This window comes from Silene latifolia, chromosome 6 (assembly GCF_048544455.1).
Source record: "Silene latifolia isolate original U9 population chromosome 6, ASM4854445v1, whole genome shotgun sequence".
Lineage (NCBI taxonomy): Eukaryota > Viridiplantae > Streptophyta > Magnoliopsida > Caryophyllales > Caryophyllaceae > Silene > Silene latifolia.
The window spans coordinates 73,168,807-73,180,147 of NC_133531.1; the positions used below are offsets into that span (position 1 = coordinate 73,168,807).

Here is an 11,341-nt window from a genome sequence, read left to right on the forward strand (position 1 = left end):
TTTCATCACCATCGAGCACGAGGCTAGGGCACCCTCCTTACATATTTTGTTTGGATTGGTATCCCTCTCGAAAATCGGTGTTTGATCCCTTGGTGTGTAACCCACCTTTTTAAGCCAAAACCCGTGTCAGCATTATGCATAATATAATGAACCTGCGAGTGCTTATGTGTTATGTGATCATAAGTCCTTCCGTGGAAATTGAGGACGAAAGTAGTCTAGTTTAACACCATTTGGAGGTGATTTAGTGCCATCCTCTTAGCCTTAGTAATTTGTTGAACTAGTATTTGTGAAGGATTATATGCTCTTAAATTTGTTCTCTCTTGGTTGCCTCCGCCACTTGATGAGGAAGTGGCTATTCCTTTTGTAGATGCATCCATTGTTTGATTTTGCGTGCTTAATGTTTGGATGTGTCGCCATTTTGGCAAGACCCACCTTGCCTTGAAAGAAGGCATCCTACCTCATGGTTGTCTTGTTGTGAGTTGAAGGGGCGGAGTGAGACCCGCTAATTGTCTCATATCGGCTATGTTATTAGGTTAGTTTAAATAATGGTCCTAGTCTTTGTCACCTCTTTACTCGGGACGAGCAAAGGTTCGGTTTGGGGATATTTGGTGTGACCATAATTAGTGCATATTTAGCCCCCGAATTAGCCTTGTTCCCATGCTTTTTAGCCCATATTTGGGTCATTTATTGTCTTTAGTTCTTTGTTTTGCATATTCTTTGAGATTTTGATCCCTTGGTAGGAAAGGAGTGCAAATCTTGCATTTTCATGGCAAAACGAGACTAAATTGATTGAATTCAATGACCAAGCATCAAGAAGAGACAAGATTAGAAGGCCTTTGTACATATGATAGTAGATGAGCAATGTTGAGAAAGGATCCTTGCATCCCCGAGGAAATCCCCAAGGATTTTATGAAGGAAAGGGAAGAAAAGAAGAAGAAACAATGCTGAGCAGCAATCCGTGCGGATTGCCTTGAATCCGTCCGTCCCCAGCACAATCCATGCGTCTTCTGCCGCCAAAGACGCCCGGGTTAGCAGCCACCAGAATCCGCCCGGATTCCCTTAAAGACGCCCGTCTTCCCCTGCTACAATCTGCCCGTCCCGACACCAATACGCCCGGATTCCAGCCCAGCACGAATTCGTCTCTTCATGCATCAAAGAAAGAAGCCCTTCCTTTGAAAAATACCGGCTTCTCCCTGCTCAATCTAAAAAGTGTAATTACTAGTTTAGCCCTTAGTTAACCCTAATGCATCCACCTAATTTCCACTATAAATACCCCATTAGTCTAATTAGAAGAGCATGTTCTTCTTACCAATTATTAGAGTAGTTAATATTAATCAAATCTCTCTTTAGTATTGTAATCAACAATTAATCAAGTTTTAATACAAGTTTTATTTCCTTAATCTCTCTTTTGTTCATCCTTTATTTTGGGTAATTGAAGATTATTTGGGTTATTATTGGGAGATTGACAACCTCTCAATCAAGCATCAAGTACTTCTTTTATTCTTTGCTTTATTATTGGAATCATTAGTAGGTATAATTCTCTTAATCCCTTTTTAATTATTGTTAATTACTTTCATTTATTCATCATGTTTCCTTTTGTTGGTATGATTGACAACCTTGCTAGCATGATCAACATGGTAATGAGTGAGTAGTGACCTATCTAGGGTTAATGGGTAATTAGGGGAAACCAATATGGGGAATGATTCATGCTTAAATTAATATGCTTTCATGATTTATTTGCTTGCTTGTTTTGATCTCAACTCATGCACATGTTATGTTTGATAAAATGTGAGCCTATGAATCCTTGCATTTTTTTACCCATCACCTATCTTTTCAATGAGACTTGTAAGACATAAACCAACTCGAGTCTCATTAGACCATGCATGTTGTTGAGTAGGAAAGACTAAGTCGACTTGTAGGTGTTGTACAATCTAATCGATTCGGCTCCGGGACCCAAAATTTCCTAGGATTGTAAGATATAACCCAACTCAATCCATCACAACAATAATTGCTTGCTTATAATTTGAGAACATGTTTGTATGATCAATTCCCATGAATCCCCTATGACCCCATGACATCCTAGTGCTTTTTATCAATTGTTTACAACCCTTTTAATTCATCTTGCTTATTTACTTTCATTGCTATTTAGTTAGTGACCTTCTACATCAACCCAAATTGTGAAACCCCTAAGACACCACTAGTTTCAATAGAAATCTCATCTCAATTCCCGTCCCTTGGGATCCGATCTTTACTTGCCTCTTTACTAATTGTAGAGTTGTTTGTGAAGCTATAAATTGTGTTTTAATTCGGACGTGACCCAACGACAACATCTATTCAATTGTGAACATGGAACCGGACGGATAAAAAATGGCGCCATTGCCGGGGACGGTGTTAACTTGATTTAGATTTTCTTATATTGTTTTTAGTTGTGTCTTTCTTTGCCTTGGGGAAGTAAAACTCCTCAAGATTTGTTCTAATTGTTTTCGATTTGTTTGATATTTTGCATGTCTAGAAGGTCACAAGGTGATTTGTTACCTTTTGATTATGAAATTGAAAGAACCTTGACAAACAATAGGAGATTTGCTAGGAGGAATTTGAGAGGTATTAGTGAGGTATTGGATATTCAACCAACTATTGAGTTCATCAACCCTTTTGCAAGAGAAGGTGAGGAGAACCGAACACAAAATACCCCACAAAATCAACCTACAATGCCTAAGTTTTCATCACATTCCGTACCCACCGTGGAGAACCTATCCAATGGTACTCCCACACCACAACATTTGACCGAAAATTTTATTGCCAAATCCGCCTTTATCTAATTAGTCGAAAGGAGCCAATTTGGGAGGATGCCTAGTGAAGACCCTCATTCTCATATGAAAACCTTTTGTGACTATTGTGATGCGATTTCTCAAACCGGTGTGACTCAAGACCAAATTCGATGGGTCTTATTTCCTTTTTCTCTAATCGGCACCGCAAAACAATGGTTGAAGGGCCTTGATAAGGCCACTCTCGGAATTGATTCTTGGAAGAAGTTGGCTCTAGCTTTCTACAAAAAGTTCTACCCACCGGAAAAGACTAACATGCTAAGAGCTCAAATTACGGGTTTTAACCAAAGGGATGAAGAATCATTGTATGAAGCTTGGGAGCGGTTCCAGGGAATTTGTCGCTCATGTCCTCACCATGGACTTAGCGAGTGGTTCTTGGTACAAAAATTTTGGAACGGTCTATATGAAGATTCAAGGAACATTCTCAACATGGGATCAAATGGAATGTTCACCGAAGTTGATGACAATCAAACATAGAACAAGATTGAGGAAATGGCGGTCCATAACTCACAATATAGTAGACCTCGCAAGGCTACTAGAGGAGGAAGGCATGAAGTGGACTCCGTTACTCAATTGGGTGCTCAACTTAATGCTCACATTGACACAATCAATTTGAAGTTTGAACAAGCTATGGATAGATTTGAAGAAGCCTCAAAATCACCAAAGCATCATGTTAATGCCATGACGGCATCCTCATCAATCCCAAGTGGGATATGTGAGAATTGTGGAACTTTGGGACATGACCAAAGTGAATGTAGGGGAACAAATGAACAAGTGAATGCTTTCCAAGCATACAAGAGTGGTACCCCTTATTCAAAATCCTCAAACAACATACACCCCACCTCCCATGAGAAACCAAAATCAAAGACCCTTTTTCAATCAAAAATCAAAACCAAGCACAAAATCTTCAACCTTTGAGTCGATTTTTGAATTCATAAAGGCAAAGCCTTTCATCTTTAAATCGATTTGGGTGCACTACAAATTGAAGATTTTTCACTCTTTTCTTGGTTTATTCATCAATGGCAAGGACTAAGGGAGCCACAAAGGCAACAAAAGCAACAAAGGCAAAGGCACCAAAGGCAAAGGCACTTTCATTAAGACAAAAGACTCTTCAAGCAAACAAAGCATTGGCTATGGTGGTAGCTAGCCCAAACTTGGAAGTGCAACAACAACAACAACCTCCCATGGAAACAACAACATCCTCTACTCCGGAAATTGCTCAACTTTCGAACTATCCGGAGGTAATTTTCATTTCCAAATCCCATAGGGACACTTTTTCCAAGTTTGCTAGGAAATCATTTCTATCCACCAAGTTTATTTGTGAAGATACCTTAGAAAAATTGGGTGTCCTTGAGCAAACTAGAGCCTTTTTCAAAGCCATGGGGTTGGAGAAATTGTTTGAATCAAAAGAATTGGCATACCCCTCCCTTACCTTAGAATTTTTGAGTTCTTTGAAAGTTAACAAGGTTGAGACCATGGAGACCATCGAGTTTCGTCTAGCTAATGTTAGTAGGCGCATCTCCTTTGAGGAAAAGGGTAACGCTTTGGGTCTTAGTGATTCACCGAGTTATTTTAAGAATGTTGGCAAATATGACCCCGACCCTCTTTGGGAGGCGATTTCCGGAAGGAAATTTGAAGACTTTCATGCTAGTCGCGCTCTATTAGTCCACCATCCGGGCATTAGAGTGTGGCACAAGGTCGTAGGGAACACCATCAATGCAAGAAAAGACACCAACCATTTCACCAAACTCGATTTTGTTCTTCTTGAGTCGGCTTTGAGCATTGGAAGGAAACACACCAAGCCTTTCAACTCTCTAAGGCTTTTGGTGGATAGATGGCTAAATATTGATTGTGGGAAGAAAGGCACTACCGTTATTGTGAATGGAGGCCTAGTCACTATCCTAGCCAAATATTTTGATTCAAACTTCAACAAAGATAACAAGTATGAGGCGAAAGAAGGTGGTCATCTCATTGATATTAATACTATGATATACAAGTACAAGTGGGTTACCCATAACCCTCTTGACACCAAGTATGGATGGCTCACTAGTGAGGCTAGATCTTTCACTTTGGCTTCAAAGATTTGTTGATTGAGTGTCCACCGGACCAACTATCTACTTCCCCTTTCAAAAGAGGCCGCGTATATTATCCAACAACAAAAGGGTGAAATTGAAATGCCCTCCTCTTCCATTGTCACACCACCCTACCCTTTCGAGTACCAAGAGTTCAAGCCGGAAGGTGTTGAAGCAAGAAATGATTATTTGACTCTTCTCATGCAAGAGATGCACAAGCAAGCTTTCGAGGATCGGAAAAATGCTTACTTAGCCCAATATCCACCCCTCTTACATTTAGCTAGGCAAGGACTAGTTGACCCATCATGTCCTTTGCCTAGTTGGGCGGATAGGGAAGTCCTATTTTCGAGTGCATCTAGGGTTGTTCCGGGTGATAATGAGGTTGTTGGTAATGAAGAGGTTGATGATAACATTGATGAAGAAAGTGAAGGAGAAGAGGATGATGAGCAAGGTGAAGAAGAAAGTGAAGGAGAAAGTGGTGATAAGACCACTTCTAGTGAGGAAGGTGATGATAATGATGATATAATGGAAGATTAGCAAGCTTTAGAGGCTCCTACCCTCTTGAGGTTTGCCTATTTCTCTCTCTGTTCTATTTATTTATTTTTCTTGATCATTGTTGGAGTAGTCCTAGCACCATTGAGGACTAACACCTCGGCCCCATTGAGGTGTTCTCGTTTTATTGTTCCCACCTTTCAAAATCCAAAATGACAAATTAGTTTCATGCATTGCATAGTGTGTGCATGAACTACACCCATCCTTGGACATTAGCAATAATGTCTAGATCGGTTTGGGGAAGTCAATGCATACACAACGGGAGGTAATCTAAATTATCCTCTCCGTCATAAACAAAAACCATGCATCATGTAGTGTAGATTAGTGTAGTTTTCATTTAGTGTAGAAATCATGCATCATGTTTGCATAATTTCCCATCATTTTGGCCATTGAGGACAATGCTCATATTAGTGTGGGGATGGAAAATTCTAACTTAACTTTTATTCAAAAATCCAAAAAAATTGAAAAATTTCGAAAAACCATAAAAATTTGAAAATTGAAAAACCCAAAAACATGTTTATTTCTTTGGTAGTGTAGTTATGTATATATTGTATATATTGTTTGTTCTATCCTTGTTCACATTGATTGACTATGCCACATCCGAGACATGAGGACATGAAGACCGCATGGTATGATCTTTCCAATCTCCTTTTTCCTCTTTATGTTAATGACTATGTGGCTCTATTTTGATTGATGCGGTATAACAATGTGAACTTAGGACTTGCATTTAGTTTATATGTCATATTAGTTGATAGAATCACTTGCATTAGGATGTATATAATAGTTGCATCATGGCATGTAGTTGCATTTAGATAAAACATTTTGAAAAGTGCCTAATTGAGAACTTTGACAAGAGCAACTAAGCCATTACAAATACTTTTTCAACTTAAGACTTTGCCTACTAGAATGGTTGTAAAACACCCTAGATTGTGTCATACTAGTGTCTTTTGACCCATGACCCAAAGCCTAGTCAAGGGTTTGCATGTGAGTCACCTATCATACCCCGTGATGCGATGTGGACTTGGTTAACTTGTCTAGGTGACCTTGATTGACCTTGTGGTAAGGCAACCCAAAAATACTTTCTATCAATAAGTTTGAAGTGCTCATTTCGAAAATTTTGTCATGTGGATGTAATTTATTGCTAAGGAAACCTCAAATGTTATGAAATGTTGAAATGCTGAGAAATTTAGTTGTTTTGATGGAGGCGTACCACTTCGATGTGCTTTGGAGAGGGATCCATTGAATTGGCCCTCACACGGTTGTGAATTCGACCGCCCAGAGACAGAGTGACTATCACCCCGAAAAGCTATTGTCTAGAGGTTAACCGGTTGCCTAATAAGTGATTGGCGAAAGCAAAGGACACTAGCCCGGAAGGGACAAACCCCATCTTAAATTTTTGAAATGTGAAAGTTAAATGAGGACAATTTTGAATACTAGTCATATCCACCCTTGTTTATAAAGATTTGAGCATTTCATTCCCAAAAAGCCTTTTGTCAAACCACTTTGTCGAGCTTGGGATGATCCATGACCTTTACTTTTGTAGAGAACTCGAGACTTGTCATGTCATATGCTACTAGCATCATAGGGATCATCATTCCACCACCACCACCATCCGATCGCTCTTGACGAAAGCATTTGGAAATTGAGGACGAAAGTAGTCTAGTTTAACACCATTTGGAGGTGATTTAGTGCCATCCTCTTAGCCTTAGTAATTTGTTGAACTAGTATTTGTGAAGGATTATATGCTCTTAAATTTGTTCTCTCTTGGTTGCCTCCGCCACTTGATGAGGAAGTGGCTATTCCTTTTGTAGATGCATCCATTGTTTGATTGTGTGCTTAATGTTTAGATGTGTCGCCATTTTGGCAAGACCCACCTTGCCTTGCAAGAAGGCATCCTACCTCATGGTTGTCTTGTTGTGAGTTGAAGGGGCGGAGTGAGACCCGCTAATTGTCTCATATCGGCTATGTTATTAGGTTAGTTTAAATAATGGTCCTAGTCTTTGTCACCTCTTTACTCGGGACGAGCATAGGTTCGGTTTGGGGATATTTGGTGTGACCATAATTAGCGCATATTTAGCCCCCAAATTAGCCTTGTTCCCATGCTTTTTAGCGCATATTTGGGTCATTTATTGTCTTTAGTTCTTTGTTTTGCATATTATTTGAGATTTTGATCCCTTGGTAGGAAAGGAGTGCAAATCTTGCATTTTCATGGCAAAACGAGACTAAATTGATTGAATTCAATGACCAAGCATCAAGGAGAGACAAGATTAGAAGGCCTTTGTACATATGATAGTAGATGAGCAATGTTGAGAAAGGATCCTTGCATCCCCGAGGAAATCCCCAAGGATTTTATGAAGAAAAGGGAAGAAAAGAAGAAGAAACAATGCTGAGCAGCAATCCGTGCGGATTGCCTTGAATCCGTCCGTCCCCAGCACAATCCGTGTGTCTTCTGCCAAAGACGCCCGGGTTAGCAGCCACCAGAATCCGCCCGGATTCCCTTGAAGACGCCCGTCTTCCCCTGCTACAATCCGCCCGTCCCGACACCAATACGCCCGGATTCCAGCCCAACACGAATTCGTCTCTTCATGCATCAAAGAAAGAAGCCCCTCCTTCGAAAAATACCGGCTTCTCCCTGCTCAATCTAAAAAGTGTAATTACTAGTTTAGCCCTTAGATAACCCTAATGCATCCACCTAATTTACACTATAAATACCCCATTAGTCTAATTATAAGAGCATGTTCTTCTTACCAATTATTAGAGTAGTTAATATCAATCAAATCTCTCTTTAGTATTGTAATCAACAATTAATCAAGTTTTAATTCAAGTTTTATTTCCTTAATCTCTCTTTTGTTCATCCTTTATTTTGGGTAATTGAAGATTATTTGGGTTATTATTGGGAGATTGACAACCTCTCAATCAAGCATCAAGTACTTCTTTTATTCTTTGCTTTATTATCGGAATCATTAGTAGGTATAATTCTCTTAATCCCTTTTTAATTATTGTTAATTACTTTCATTTATTCATCATGTTTCCTTTTGTTGGTATGATTGACAACCTTGCTAGCATGATCAACATGATAATGAGTGAGTAGTGACCTAGCTAGGGTTAATGGGTAATTAGGGGAAACCAATATGGGGAATGATTTATGCTTAAATTAATATGCTTTCATGATTTATTTGCTTGCTTGTTTTGATCTCAACTCATGCACATGTTGATGGGTGTGATGTCGTCGGGTCACATCCAATCAAACACATTTATAATACTCAACAAACAACTAGTTAGCGGTAAGTCGAGGTCGATCCATGGGACGGTGGTTACTCAAATTATTCAATCTAATTATGGTTATGCTTGGGGCTGTCACAATTATAATGGGTTGATGATTCTAATCTAATAAAAGCAATAAACAAGCAACAAAAGGAAAGATGTAAACAATTAATTAAAAATGCTAGGATATCATGGGTTCATAAGGGATTCATGGGAATTGATCATACAAACATGTTCTCCAATTATAAGCAAGCAATTATTGTTGTGATGGATTGAGTTGGGTTATATCTTACAATCCTAGGAAAGTTTGGGTCCCGGAGCCGAATCGATTAGATTGTAAAACACCTACAAGTCGACTTAGTCTTCCCTACTCAACAACATGCATGGTCTAATGAGACTCGAGTTGGTTTATGTCTTACAAGTCTCATTGAAAAGATAAGTGATGGGTAAAAAATGCAAGGATTCATAGGCTCGCATTTCATCAAACATAACATGTGCATAAAGTTGACATCACAACAAGCAAACAATTTGATTATGAAAACATATTAGATTAAGCATGAATCAATCCCATGTTGGTTTTCCCTAATTACCCACTAATCCTAGCTAAAAGACTACTCACTCATTATCAAGTTAAACATGCTAACAAGGTTGTCAATCATATTAACAAGGTAAAACATGATGAACAAGTAAGAAAGATTAACAATAATTAAAACAAGGATTAAGAGAATTATACCTATGGAGATTCCAAAATAATAATGCAAAGAATAATAGAAGAACTTGATGATTGATGGAAGGTTGTCAATCTCCTAATAAACCCAATAATCTTCTAATTACCCAATATTAAACTTGAATTACTCAATAATAAACTTGAACAATGATTAAAGGAAAGATTAATGTGTAATTTGTGGAAAGATTAAATGATAATCTATTCTAATCTACTACTAATCTAATCTAAGGAAGGATTGATTTAACCTAATGAAAACTTGATTGTTTGATTATTAAAAATGCGGTATATATAGTAAGGATTCATTAGGTTAACTAAGGCTAAATTAGTAATTACACTTTTGAGTTTAGAGCAGGGAGACGCCGGTATCTTTTGAAGGAAGGGCGTCTTTCATGGAGCTTGAAGAACACGAAAATTGCTGTAAAGGAATCCGGGCGGATTGGTGTCGGGACGGGCGGATTGTAGCAGGGGAAGACGGGCGGATTTGGAGCAAGACGCTCGGACAAAAAGAGAGGGGAAGACGGGCGGATTTGGAGGAATATGGGCGTCTTCTTGAGAAGACTGGCGTCTTCTGCCTAAGACGCGCGGATTCCCGAACAGCTTCTTTGTTTGACCTCGGATTGTAAAACGGACGTCATTTTCTCATCCGGACTCCTATTGGAGTGATTCAAAAGCCTAGATCACTTGTTTTTTCGACGCCGTTCCATCTAGCATATTTTCAGAGGCAAAGGAGCAACCCTTAGTTCGGTTTTTGAGCGATTTCTTCTTGTAATGGCTTCCCTCTCGTCATTCTTACTTTTAACCCTTTGATCCTTCTATATACTCTTTATTCCTACAACATTGGTCATCATTCTTGCCTCCTCTTCATACTAGTCCATCTAATATCATCAATAAGGTTCCAAATATGCACGAAAGACGGGAATTTCCGCCTTATTATCTCCTTTTCTACAAAACATATGAAATGCGATAGAAAAGCAAATAGGAAGGTTTTGACGGATAAAATGGCCAAAGCATGTTATAATAGTATGCAAAATAGGCTCAATTAGGGGACTAAATGTGCGCAAATAATGTTCACATCAAATATCCCCAAACCGAACCTTTACTCGTCCCGAGTAAAGAGGTGACTAAAACTAGACCTTTATTTAAACTAACCTAATAACATAGCCGATATGAGACAATTAGCGGGTCTCACTCCGCCCCTTCAACTCACAACAAGAGGTAGGATGCCTTCTTGCAAGGCAAGGTGGGGCTTGCCAAAATGGCGATACATCCAAACATTAAAGCACACAAAACAAGTAATGGATGCATCTACAAAAGAATAGCCACTTTCCTCTTCTAAGTGGCGGAAATTATCTACAAGGGAAGCAATTCAAGGGTACACACTCTTTCATAGATGCAATTTATTCAAACTACTAAGCCTAGAAGGATACCAATAAATCACCTCCAAGTTGTGTTAAGCTAGGGTACCTTTGTCCTCAATCGTTAAATGCTTTTGTCAAGAATAGACTCCCTATGGTGTTAGAAACACTGGAGGATCGCGGAATTCCCCCTCTTGCCTAGACAAGAAGAAGGGTCGTCCCCTCTCTACCATGCATAAAAATGGATACGATGGATAAAGGGATCGATAGAATTTGAGTTTCATTTTGGGAGTTTGCATTTGTTGTTGTTTTTCCCCCCAATTTCTTGTGGCATATAAAATTTGAGAACACTTTCTTTTGCCATTTCTTTTTGATTTTTGGCAATTCAACACTTGACAACTTTCAACTTTTATTTGCATTTCTTTTGAACATTTTTAAAGTCACCCCATATGTAGTGAGGGTGGCTTATATTGAAGCATATGAGTTTTATTTTTGCTCATCTTTTCATTTAATGCATTTTTGCAAACTTTCTTTCACTTTTCATTT

At 38.9% G+C, this 11,341-nt stretch overlaps 1 non-coding gene across 1 annotated transcript; it reads right to left on the reverse strand.

Annotated features, from left to right (window-relative positions):
• Positions 1 to 3,080: 3,080 nt before the first annotated feature.
• Positions 3,081 to 3,187, reverse strand: LOC141589301 (small nucleolar RNA R71). Its single transcript, XR_012520246.1, has one exon. It is a non-coding gene; the product is annotated as a small nucleolar RNA R71 (small nucleolar RNA).
• Positions 3,188 to 11,341: the final 8,154 nt, after the last annotated feature.